At 45.2% G+C, this 11,841-nt stretch overlaps 1 long non-coding RNA gene across 1 annotated transcript; it reads right to left on the bottom strand.

The window, feature by feature from the left end:
* Positions 1 to 224: 224 nt before the first annotated feature.
* On the bottom strand, positions 225 to 8,470 carry LOC132207570 (uncharacterized). The gene is made up of 2 exons (XR_009443585.1): positions 8,206 to 8,470; positions 225 to 4,085 (listed from the first exon to the last, which is right to left on the bottom strand). It is a non-coding gene; the product is annotated as an uncharacterized LOC132207570 (long non-coding RNA).
* Positions 8,471 to 11,841: the final 3,371 nt, after the last annotated feature.

Here is an 11,841-nt window from a genome sequence, read left to right as displayed (position 1 = left end):
CTGTCTCGGTGCTGCCACAGACATCACCTGTCTCTCCATTTCCCTCTGTAACAGTTCTTGTGAAACCCATCCCCCTCCCCGCCCCACCTTCCAGCTGCAATGTTGGAATATCACCACATTGGGCAGTGCTCCAGCTCATTCAAATTTCTTCACAAAACAGAAACACAACTCATCAACAAGACTAAGTGGCAGGCAAATGAGATACATCATACATCTAAAAGCAGTTTGTTGTTCAAAAGTGGAACTAACTTTAATTTGTATGCGTATAATAGAATCAGGAAGAATAATACATATATAGCATGCAACTCATTTCACTGAACACATTTGTGCAAATAAATGATATCTCTGCAGTTCAAACAATTCCAACAGCATAACATTAGAGACAGAGCATTTGGAAATGATACAGAAATTTCAGATACGAATGATTTAAAGAGGAGGACAGATTAAGATCGGGGAAACTGAACAGGGTGTACACACAAAAATCCATTTCGCAATTGGAATGCCTCATTCAGGCAATTACATCTCTCTCCCTCAGTCTCAAATGGTCTTCTTCCCATTCGATTTTCTTCCACTCTCTGAGCCACCCCCAATAAGCAGTTCCCTTCCCTCCCCAGTTTCGCCTCATGCCTTCCTTTGCACTGGTATGTAATGGTACCTTTCTAGTACATGTTTGATTTTCGATGAACACACCGCACTGGTTTGTGACCAGGTCGGCCAGTTGAACCTCACAGAATATGAGTTGCCTGACTGGTCCACATTAACAGCCCAAATCAGGGAGCCCTGACTGACAGCTAAGTCGTGTGAGGGTCAGAGATGTTGACACCCTGGCAACTATCTCTGAATGAGGCAGTGCTAAAGTTGAAGACAGTTCATTTGTAAATAAAAGTTGAATTGGAGATCGACACTGGCCTCAGTGTATTTAAAATACATCTCCAGCACTGGGTTTGAATATTATTGTTATCCTTTTGTTATCAAACATCTCTGTGTGCAGTGCTCAGCAGGGTTATAACATGGAGATGTGGGAACAGGATTGTTTAGATTCCCTACAGTGTGGAAACAGGCCCTTTGGCCCAACAACTGCACACCAAACCTTGGAGCATCCCACCCAGACCCACGCCCCTGAACACTATGGGCAATTTAGCATGGCCAATCCACCTAGCGTGCACCTCTTTGGACTGTGGGAGGAGACCGGAGCACCTGGAAGAAACCCACGCAGACACAGGGTCAAGGTGCAAATTCCACACAAACAGTTGCCTGAGGCTGGAATTGAGCCTGAGTCCCCAGTGCTGTGAAGCTGCAGTGCTAATCACTGAGCCACCGTGCCGCCCCATATCGTGTTGCTTTTGCACAAACTTTGACAAAGAGGAAAGGCCACTGATAATGGCAAATGCTGGAGAATCCAAAATAACAAAGTGTGGAGCTGGATGAACACAGCAGGCCAAGCAGCATCTCAGGAGCACAAAAGCTGACATTTCAGGCCTAGACCCTTCATCAGAGAGGGGGATGGGAGAGGGAAGTGGAATAAATAAGGAGAGGGGGGGATGCGGACCGAAGATGGAGAGAAAACAAGATAGGTAGAGAGGAGAGTACAGGTGAGGAGGGAGGGAGGGGATAGGTCAGTCCAGGGAAGACGGACAAGTCAAGGAGGCAGGATGAGGTGGTCGGTCGGAAATGGAGGTGTGGCTTGAGGTGGGAGGAAGGGATGGGTGAGAGGAACAACAGGTTAGGGAGGCGGAGACAGGCTGGGCTGGTTTTGTGATGCAGTAGCGGGAGGGGAAGAACTGGGCTGGTTTTGGGATGCAGTTGGGGAGGGGGAGATTTTGAAGCTTGTGAAGTCCACATTGATACCATTGGGTTGCAGGGTTCCCAAGCGGATGAGGAGTTGCTGTCCTTGCAACCTTCGGGTGGCATTATTGTGGCACTGCAGGAGGCCCATGATGGACATGTCGTCTAAGGAATGGGAGGGGGAGTTAAAATGGTTCGCGACTGGGAGGTGCAGTTGTTTGTTGCGAACCGAGCGGAGGTGTTCTGCAAAGCGGTCCCCAAGCCTCCGCTTGGTTTCCTCAATGCAGAGCGGGTCAGGAGTGAGGGGGCAGGTCACTGTGAGGGGGGTCAGGACTGTAGGGGCAACTCACTCTGAGCGGGTCAGCACGGAGGGGTAGGTCGCTGTGAGTGGGTCAGGACTGCACAGAGAAGTCGCTGTGAGCTGGTCAGGACTGCAGGGGCTAGTCACTGTGAGCGGGTCAGGACTGCAGGGGCGAGTCAGTGTGAGCGGGTCAGGTCGCTGCGAGAGGGTCAGGATGGAGGGGGCAATTCGCTGTGAGCATCCCATTTCACTCTGTCACGGCATCCCATTTCACTCTGTCACGGCATTCCATTTCACTCCGTCACTGCATCCCATTTCCCACAGCCACTGCATCCCATTTCACTCAGTCACTGCATCCATGCTGCGTGGTCCATGCTGTGTATAAATGTGGCATAAAATCCTTACTTGGAAGTTCATTTCCTCTTGTAATAACATGTGGCATCATTAGCATCCTTAATCACTTGCATTTAATCGGAAAGCCTGGTACAAACACCAGATAACATGACAGTCCTAACAGAATGCATTTTCCAATGATTTAAACATATAGTCATGTGTGTCTCAGTGAATAAAAATCCTCCTCATTTTACCCCAATTATATCTCATAATAAAGGGAGTATGTCTGAAAGTCGTCTCATCCGAAGGAAAACAGACTTGCTCCAGGAAAGCTGCTAAAATATATCAAGAAAAATATATATGAAATGATTCTAGAAATTTCTGCAACACAAAGATCAAAGGAAACAATAGTTTGATGAACACACTGTTAAGTGTTGCACTTACAAATCACATTTTGGAAAACAAACCACACTGATTTTCTACTTCATAAAAAAAATTGTTCCAAGTCTTCATTATGCAGCACTGCAGTGAACTGAAAAGGTGTAGACTTTTAACCTGCATAGAAAGCATGTGCAGAAGTTAAAACAAAAAAAAAGCCACTTCTGTCCTAAAAAGACAATATTATATTACAAAAGGCCAGGGAAGTTGGAGAATGCAGCATCATGCTTCCTGCAGAGATCAAGTTTTGTCTGTGTTGTAAAAAACAAAAGAACTGTGGGCACTGTAAATCAGCAACAAAAGCAGAAGTTGCTGGAAAAGCTCAGCAGGTCTGGCAGCATCAGTGAAGAGTGAGATCTGAGGAAGGGTCACAGGATGCGAAACATTAACTCTGACATTGTCTATGTCATAGTGAGTTATGTCTATTGCTTCAGCAAAATCCAACCAACTCTGAATGAAAATCAATGCTTAAGAAATATCCAAAACATCCGCTGTCCCCGTTGTGGCTTCCTCCACATTGGGGAAACAATGCAGAGGCTTGGGGACCGCTTTTCAGAACACCTACGCTCAGTTTGCAATAAACAACTGCACCTCCCAGTCACGAACCATTTCAACTCCCCCTCCCATTCCTGAGAGGACACGTCCAACCTGGGCCTCCTGCAGTGCCATAATGACGCCACCCGAAGGTTGCAGGAACAGCAACTCATTCTGCTTGGGAACCCTGCAGCCCAATGGTATCAGTGTGGATTTCACAAGCTTCCAAATCTCCTGTCCTCCCACTGCATCCCGAAACCAGCCCAGCTCGTCCCCGCCTCCCTAACCTATTCTTCCTCTCACCCATCCCCCCTCCCACCTCATGCCGCACCCCTATTTCCCCTCATCCCGCTCCCTTGACCTGTCCGGCCTCCCCAGACTGACCTATCCCCTCCCTGCCTCCCTACCCATACTCTCCTCTCCACCTACCTTCTCCTCCATCCATCTTCCATCCGCCTCCCCCTCTCTCCCTATTTAATCCAGAACCCGCACCCCCTCCCCATTTTCTGAAGGTGGTTCTCGGCCCGAAACATCAGCTTTTGTGCTCCTAAGATGATGCTTGGCCTGCTGTCTTCGTCCAGTTCCACACGGTGTTATCTCGCATTCTCCAGCATCTGCAGTTCCCATTATCTCTCCAAAACAAAGGCTGCTGTCTTTCAAAACCCAATCTCAGATTTTGCAGATAGTCCTTACCCTGAAAAAATACCAAATATGTATAAAGAGGAAAACTGGAGGTGAAACCATTCAAAAAATTTTCATTAGCATAATAAATGTTCAAACTGTAAAAGCAGGTTAAGCACCTGTATATAAGGAAACTTTAAACAGACACTTACAGCCAACAAATGTGAGAAATAGCCATTTCTTGCTGGATTACCAATTTTGCTGTTGGGAAAATAGGCCTAGGCTTAGCAATGTACATTCAAACAAGATAGCCCCCTCTCAGAACTCAACACTCACAGTCGTAGAGTTCTGTTTTCACAGGTTGGCGTATAATAGCATCAAGCACAATACACCAAATCTTCTTTGGTACCTTTTCCTTCCATAAAACTGCTTTTAGTAGATGCGCACTGAATTCATTTTATACACGTTGAACAGTTGCTAAGTTCAAGAGGCCAGTTCCAGCACTTCGACTTGCATCTGCTTCATCATCAAAACAGAACAAAATAAAGACCCACTCTTTATAAGTCAAGTTTTCCATTTTTAGTGACAAGGTGAAGTGCAAGAACTGCTCACTTGATGTTAAAATCTCCTAAATATGTACCCATATATTTCAATTCTGTGAAATATGTGGAATGAGTTCGAGAGAAGGATTAATTTTCTTGAGCTGGGAGAGAGCTGGGACAGATAAAATAGGTTGAATGGCCTCCTCCCATGCTAAAAATGTCCATAACTGTTCTTGGCCCTGCTAAATTGAAGTGGCCATCCTTTCATTATGACTGTGAGACGCAGCATGTTACGATAGATGGCACAATGAAGAAATCCTTTGTTATTAATGAATTTTTCAGCACTAGGCATTCTTCCGAAGTCAAATGTTCGACATATGCCTGTTGCACTGACTTGGTTCCAAACAGTTATAATGTGGAGGTGCTGGTGTTGGACGAGGATGGACAAAGTCAGAGCTCACATGACATCAGGTTATAATCTGACAGGTTTATGTGAAATCACACAAGCTTTCGGAGTGCAGTCCCTTCATCAGGTGCGGTCAGGGAGGAAAACACACAGTCACACAATTGATAAGCAGACAGATCAAAACATCATACAACTGGTGTGAGTGGAGTGTCAGATAATAAGTCTTCATCCAGGATGTTTGTTTGTTTGCAGATATTTTGTTGAAGAAACACACAACTTGTAGTTACAGTCAGTGTGGTATCTTATAAATTCGTGCTTTTGAAATAAAGGTGAAAACTCTAAGACAGATTCTGAACACAAGACTCTAAACTACAAGTCAGAGTCTGACCTGAGATGTCACCTTTTGTACATTCCTGTTGCGCTGCCTGATTATCATGACAACACAGCACTGACATGGACTTTATAAACGCTTTACTTGCCTCTAACACTCTTGGTCACCTGTATAGAGTTATTATCTGACACTCCACTCACGCCAATTCTATGATCTTTTGATCTCTCTGCTTATAAGCTCTCTCTCTCTGTGGTCACCTCACTAACTGCACCTGATGAAGGGGCTGCACTCCAAAAGCTTGTGTGATTTCAAATGAACCTGTTGGACGACAAGCTGGTGTCATGTGACTTCTGACTTCAAACAGTTATAGAATGTGTTTTCAATCCTACCGTGACTTGACAATAAGTCAACTTCTTAAAATTTATAAAATGAGAATGTCAAGTGAAGTATGTCTAACCTTGAGCATTTAAAAAAGGAAATATTACAACCATAGTATAGTCAGACAGTAAAGACAGAAGGAATGATTGAATCGACTGTGTCTGACACCACACAATTAATCCCCCTTATGGAAGAAAGGTTGGCTGTGTTCTCTTTCTTCAGGAACATCCAGCTAATACCACCTTACCACTGCTTGTTTTATTCATCTGGTGTTCCATCTAATTCCTTGCAGTCTTGGTCAAACCTTCATGTAATTTATTTAAATTTTCAATGAAATAAATTTAACTTAAAATTCCACAATTTTAACATTTCCTTTTAAGGTTTGAACGGTTCAGTTCGTACAGTGCACATGTTGTGTTAATAATTGGAGAAGATGGTGGAAAAATCAAGATATATTGACAAGTAAACAAATGGCTAACTTCTGTTTCCTTGTCAGTAATGCCTTTTGAACAGAACATAAAGTTGCGCAACTATGTAGAGATAACAATTTAAAACTGGGAAGACCACTTTGTGGTCCCCACACCAATCTCTATTCACTACCTACTGATTGCATTACTCCGCCTTGGCAACAATGTAATGTTACGCTTGTCTCAGCACAACCTTGGCATCTTGTTTATCCCATGATGAACGTCCAACAACACATTCATGCAATCCCTCAAGCTGTCTCTTTACACCTTTTCAATCCTGCCTACCTGTCTCTTGTCTTGGCTCATTAGCAGTGAAACCTTCATCTGGAACTACTTCACTTCTGGACCTGACAATTCCAATGCATTCCCTGTTGGAGTCCCACATTTGCCCATTGAAAACTTGACGTCGTCTAAAACTCCACTGCCCGAGTCTCACCTTGAACCAAATCCTATTCTCTGTACTTTCTACCTGACTGACACTATTAACGGTAATTTTATTAAATTCTCATTTTTGTTTCCAAATCGTTCCTTGGCTATGCCTATGGCTATTTTGGTAATCTCCACCAGTCCAACCATACTTCAGGATATCTGCACTCGTCTAATTATGTCCTCTTGCCCACTCTTGATTTCAAACGGCCCACTACTAGTTGCCAAACATTTAATTGTGTCGTCTTCAAACCCAACAAGAGACTTCCTGCACCTTCAGCGAGCAAACTCACATCCAGAACCTCAACCCAAGCAACAAATCTTCTCAAAACTCGCGAACTTCCTACACATCTTAGCCTCTGTACGTTTCCTCTTTTAAGGCACTTTTTAAAACAATCCTCTTTCATCAAGCTCTTGATCGTCAAAACTAAGAACTTAATAAGGCTCAGTTGTATTCTGGGATCGTGAATACTCCTTTCAGACGCCTTCAAAGTTTCCCTCCATTAAAGAGATTTTATAAGTGGTTGAAGTCATTGCCAAGCAGAGGGGGATGAATTGGGGAGTTACTTCAAAGAGCTATGATATGCCAAACGACCTCCTTCCACACTGGCCAACTCTGATTCTACAAAAACAAAAATGATTTTCAGACTTGGGAAGATCCCTCAAAAATGTCACAAGTAACCAGCTTATGGGCAGAGTCGAGCTGCTGAGATGATAGACCAGGATTTAGGGGTACCAGGAGTGATAATATGCTGAACACAATCAAATTTTGAGGTTGTAGAATGATGTGGTCTTCATCATTTTTGACACTTTGACCATTTTCCTTCCTTTCCACAGAACAAGTCAAATAGCGGCAGCACAATGTTGCATGGACGCTCGAGCCTGCTCCACCGTCAATGATGATTGTGGCTGGTCTTCCACATCAATTAAACTTTTGCTCATATCTCATCCTCTGCTCAAAACATCGATCTATTCACGTGCAGTATCCCTCTCGCTAACTTAATGAGAATTCATTCCAATCACTGAACTCCGAACGCAGACCCACCCCAGGTCAAAAAATTCAGCTGAGATCAGGAACTGATCTCGCCTGTATGGCTGAGCTGGCTTTTAAAAAGTTTGCCAGTGAGAGAGTCTCAGTGAGAAACATTCATTAAAAAAAATAATTGCATGGATTGCTCTCCAATCCTAAACTCTATTCAAATTCAGTTGGCTGAACGGTTGGTTTTTGATGCAGACTGATGCCCTGCAGAGAGGGCTCAATTGCCATACCAGTGAGCTTACCACAAAGGGTCTTCGCCTCAACCGCTCTACTTGACTGAGGCGTGGTCATCTTCAGGTTAAATCATAACCAGTTGTCTCTCTCCAAGGAGTCGCCAAATGGCGTGCTAAGACTTTACCTTTAACCCTGATAACATGGCAACAAGCAGATAACTCAGCTGATGTCACTGACTAATAAAATCCTCAATTATACTGATATTCATGTTGTGATATCATCAGAAGGCATGCTCAACTAAGTTTTAATTTGCAAATTAAGTTAACAACCATTCAATCAATATTACTGAAGTACTCATATTACTGATCGTCTCCATACAACATTGTGGTTACATCTGTTCATAAGTGAAGTGTCATGTAATTGCACTTACTGTGGTTTTATCAATGTGATCCTGCAATGAGTCAATAAGCAGGTCACCCACAGGTTGCCAATCAGTGTGGACCCCCTCAGCTGTTATCACATGAGCCTCAAGATCATCCAGAGCTTTCTGCAGTTCTTGAAGTTTCTCCAACGCCTTTTCCACCTGTTTCTGCCAGTAGCTTGCACGGGTTTTCAATTGCTCCCAATTTTCCTTCACTTCTGTTGACTGTTTGCGGACAGCTTTGGCAATTCTCTGGGCTCTCTCTTCCGGGGTAGGTTCTGGAAATATGAAATGCAAATAATTTATCAACTATTCATGATTTTGATCGATAGATTTTCTTTCGAAACCCCTTTCCTTTAAAAGGTCTCTCTGGACTTTCTCCTGAAATTGGGATATATATTATAAGACTGAAGCACATCAATGATAAATTCTGTAATCAGCTAGCAGGTCGTCGAGTCATTAACAGATAATCACAGAGAACCAATACAAAGCCAAATAAAATTCCGCAGATATTTGAAATTTGTCACTACCAAGGAAGCTTTAAAAAAGGAAAAGGATTACTGACTGAATGGGTACAATTCTCAACAAAAGATTTGAAAAATCCTTTCAGTGTATCTTTCGTAGCTATGAGACAAACATCCAACACAAACCAACTTTCATCTTTCAGGACTGGCAAGTTAGAATGATAAACCCAAAGTCTACCCTGCACAGTTCTCTCTAGAACTCACTTAATGAGGTTGTTAAGAGATGTAGAGATACCAAAGTGCGCAGCTGGATGAACACAGCAGGCCAAGCAGCATCTTAGGAGCACCAAAACTGACATGTTGGGCCGAGACCTTTCATCAGAAAAGGGGGAGGGGGAGAGAGTTCTGAAATAAATAGCGAGAGAGGGGGAGGCGGATCAAAGATGGATAGAGGAGAAGTTAGGTGGAGAGGAGACAGACAACTTAAAGAGGTGGGGATGGAGCCAGTCGAGGTGAGTGTAGGTGGGGAGGTAGGGAGGGGATAGGTCAGTCCGGGGAGGACGAACAGGTCTCGGGGGCGGGAAGAGGTTAGGAGGTAGGAAATGGGGGTGGGGTTTGAGGTTGCAGGACGGGATAGGTGGGCTGGTTTTGGATGCAGCCGAGGGGAGTGTGCAGCGGATCAGGGAGTCACCTGAGGGTGGTGGGAAAAACGTCTTTGGTGGTGGGGTCGGATTGCAGATGGCAGAAGGGTCGGAGGACGAGGCATTGAATCCGGAGGTTGGTGGGGTGGTACGCGAGGGCGAGGAGGGCACTGTTTTGGTAGTTATTATGGGGAGCGAGTGTGAGGGATGAGGTGTGGGAAATGCGGGTGACACGGTCGAGGGCGTTTTTGACCACTGAGGAGGGGGAAGTTCCGGTCCTTGAACAACCCTCAACAGTTTCTCTTTCAATTCCTCCCACTTCCAACAGACAAACGGGGTGGCCAGGGTAGCCACATGGGCCCAAGCGATGCCTGCCTCTTTGGAGGTTACATGGAACGCTCCCTCTTCCGTACCTACACTGGCCCTCAACCTCACCTCTTCCTCCGTTACATCGATGGCCGTATCGGCACCGCTCATGTTGCCACAAGGGGCTCGAACAGTTCATCCACTTCACCAACACCTTCCTCCCGAACTTGAAGTTAACCTGGACAATCTCTGATACCTCTCTCTCCTACCTGGACCTCTCTATTTCCAACCACTGAGAAACAAATATCCATTTCAAGTCCACCAATTCCCACAGCTACCAAGATTACACCTCCTCTCACCATATTCCTGCAACAATTCATCCCCAATTCCCCATTCCTTTGCCTCTGCATCTGCGCTCCCAGGATGAGGTATTCTATTCCCGTATATCTCAGATGTCCTCATTTTTCAAAGACCACAACTTCCACCGCTCGGTGGTTGATAACGCCCTCGACCGTGTCTCCAGCATTTCCTGCAACAAATCCCTCTCACCCAACCCCGCAACAACAACCAAAACAAAGTCTCCCTCGTCCTAACGTACCACCCCACCAACCTCCGGATACAACGCAGCATCCTTCAAAACTTTCAGATTCTCTGGGAGGCTACGGAGGTGGTGGCGGAGCCTTTGGCCTTGATCTTTGAGTCCTCATTGTCTACAGGTTTCGTACCAGAAGACTGGAGGGTTGCAAATGTTGTGCCCTTGTTCAAAGAGGGCAGTAGAGATGCCCCAGGTAATTACAAACCCAGTGAGCCTTACGTCTGTTGTAGGAAATGTTTTGGAAAGGATTATAAGAGATAGGATTTATAATCATCGAGCAAGCACCAATTTGATGGGAGATAGTCAACATGTATTTGTCAAGGGCAGGTCGTGTCTCACAAGCCTCTGAGTAATTTTGGAAGGTGACCAAGCATGTGGATGAGGGTCGGGCAGTTGACGTGGTGTACGTGGACTTCAGTGAAGCCTTCGATAAGGTTCCACATGGTAGGCTATTGGAGAAAACATGGAGACATGGGATTGAGGGAGATTTAGCAGGTTGGATTAGAAACTGGCTTTGGCTAAGGCGGCAACCAGTGGTGCTTGATAGAAAATATTCAGCCTGGAGTCTGGTTCCTAGTGATGTGTCTCAAGGATCTATTTTGGGATCACTGCTGTTTGTCATTTTCATAAGTGACTTGGACGGAGGCATTGGTAGATGGGTTAGTAAGTTTGCAGCTGACACTAAAGTCAGTGGAGTGGTGGACAATGTGGAAGAATGTTGCAGGTTACCGGTAGACTTTGGATGAACTGCTGAATTGGGCGGAAAGGTGGCAGATGGAGTTCAATGCGGATAAATGTGAGGTGATTCACTTTGGGATGAATAATAAGAAGGCAGAATATTGGGTCAATGGAAAGATTCTTGGTCGTGTTGCTGTGCAGAGGGTGTCCATCTATGTCGATCCCTGAAAATTGCCATCCAGGTTGATAGTGCTGTGAAGAAGGCTTAGGTCTTTTAGGTTTTATTGGCAGAGGGATTGAGATCCAGAGCTGTGATGTCATGCTGCAACTGTCCAAACAGCTGGTGCGGTCTCATTTGGAATATTGCGTACAGTTCTGGTCGCCCCATTACAGGAAGGATGCGGAAGCATTGGAAAAGGTGCAGAGGAGATGTTGCCTGGTCTGGAGCGAAGGTCTTCTGAAGAAAGGCTGAGGGACTTGGGTCTGTACTCATTGGAGAGAAGGTGGTTCAGGGGGGATTTAATAGAGACATACAAGATGACAAGTGGATGAGATCGGGTGGACAGTGAGGGTCTTTTTCCGAGGATGATGACATCAGCTTGTATGAGGGGGCACAGCTAAACAGTGAGGGGTAATAGATTTGAGATAGATGTCAGAGGCAGGTTCTTTACTCAGAGAGTGGTAAGGATGTGGAACCCCCTGCCTGCCAATGCAGTTAGCTCAGCCACATTAGGGGCATTTCAACAGTCCTTGGATAAGCATATGGATGATAATGGGATCGTGTCGGGGGGATGGGCTTAGATTAGTTCACTGGTCCATCCAGATCATCGCAATGGGCAAAAAAGCACACCGTTGTCTCTACTTCCCAGGAGGCGAAGGCAATTCCATGTGTCCACAAGGGCAACTTTCACTGATGTACCACAGAAAGCATCCTATCTGGATGCATATCACAGCACGGTTC

Source organism: Stegostoma tigrinum, unplaced genomic scaffold (genome assembly GCF_030684315.1).
Source record: "Stegostoma tigrinum isolate sSteTig4 unplaced genomic scaffold, sSteTig4.hap1 scaffold_102, whole genome shotgun sequence".
NCBI lineage: Eukaryota > Metazoa > Chordata > Chondrichthyes > Orectolobiformes > Stegostomatidae > Stegostoma > Stegostoma tigrinum.
This window is presented reverse-complemented; position numbering and strand designations above follow the sequence as displayed.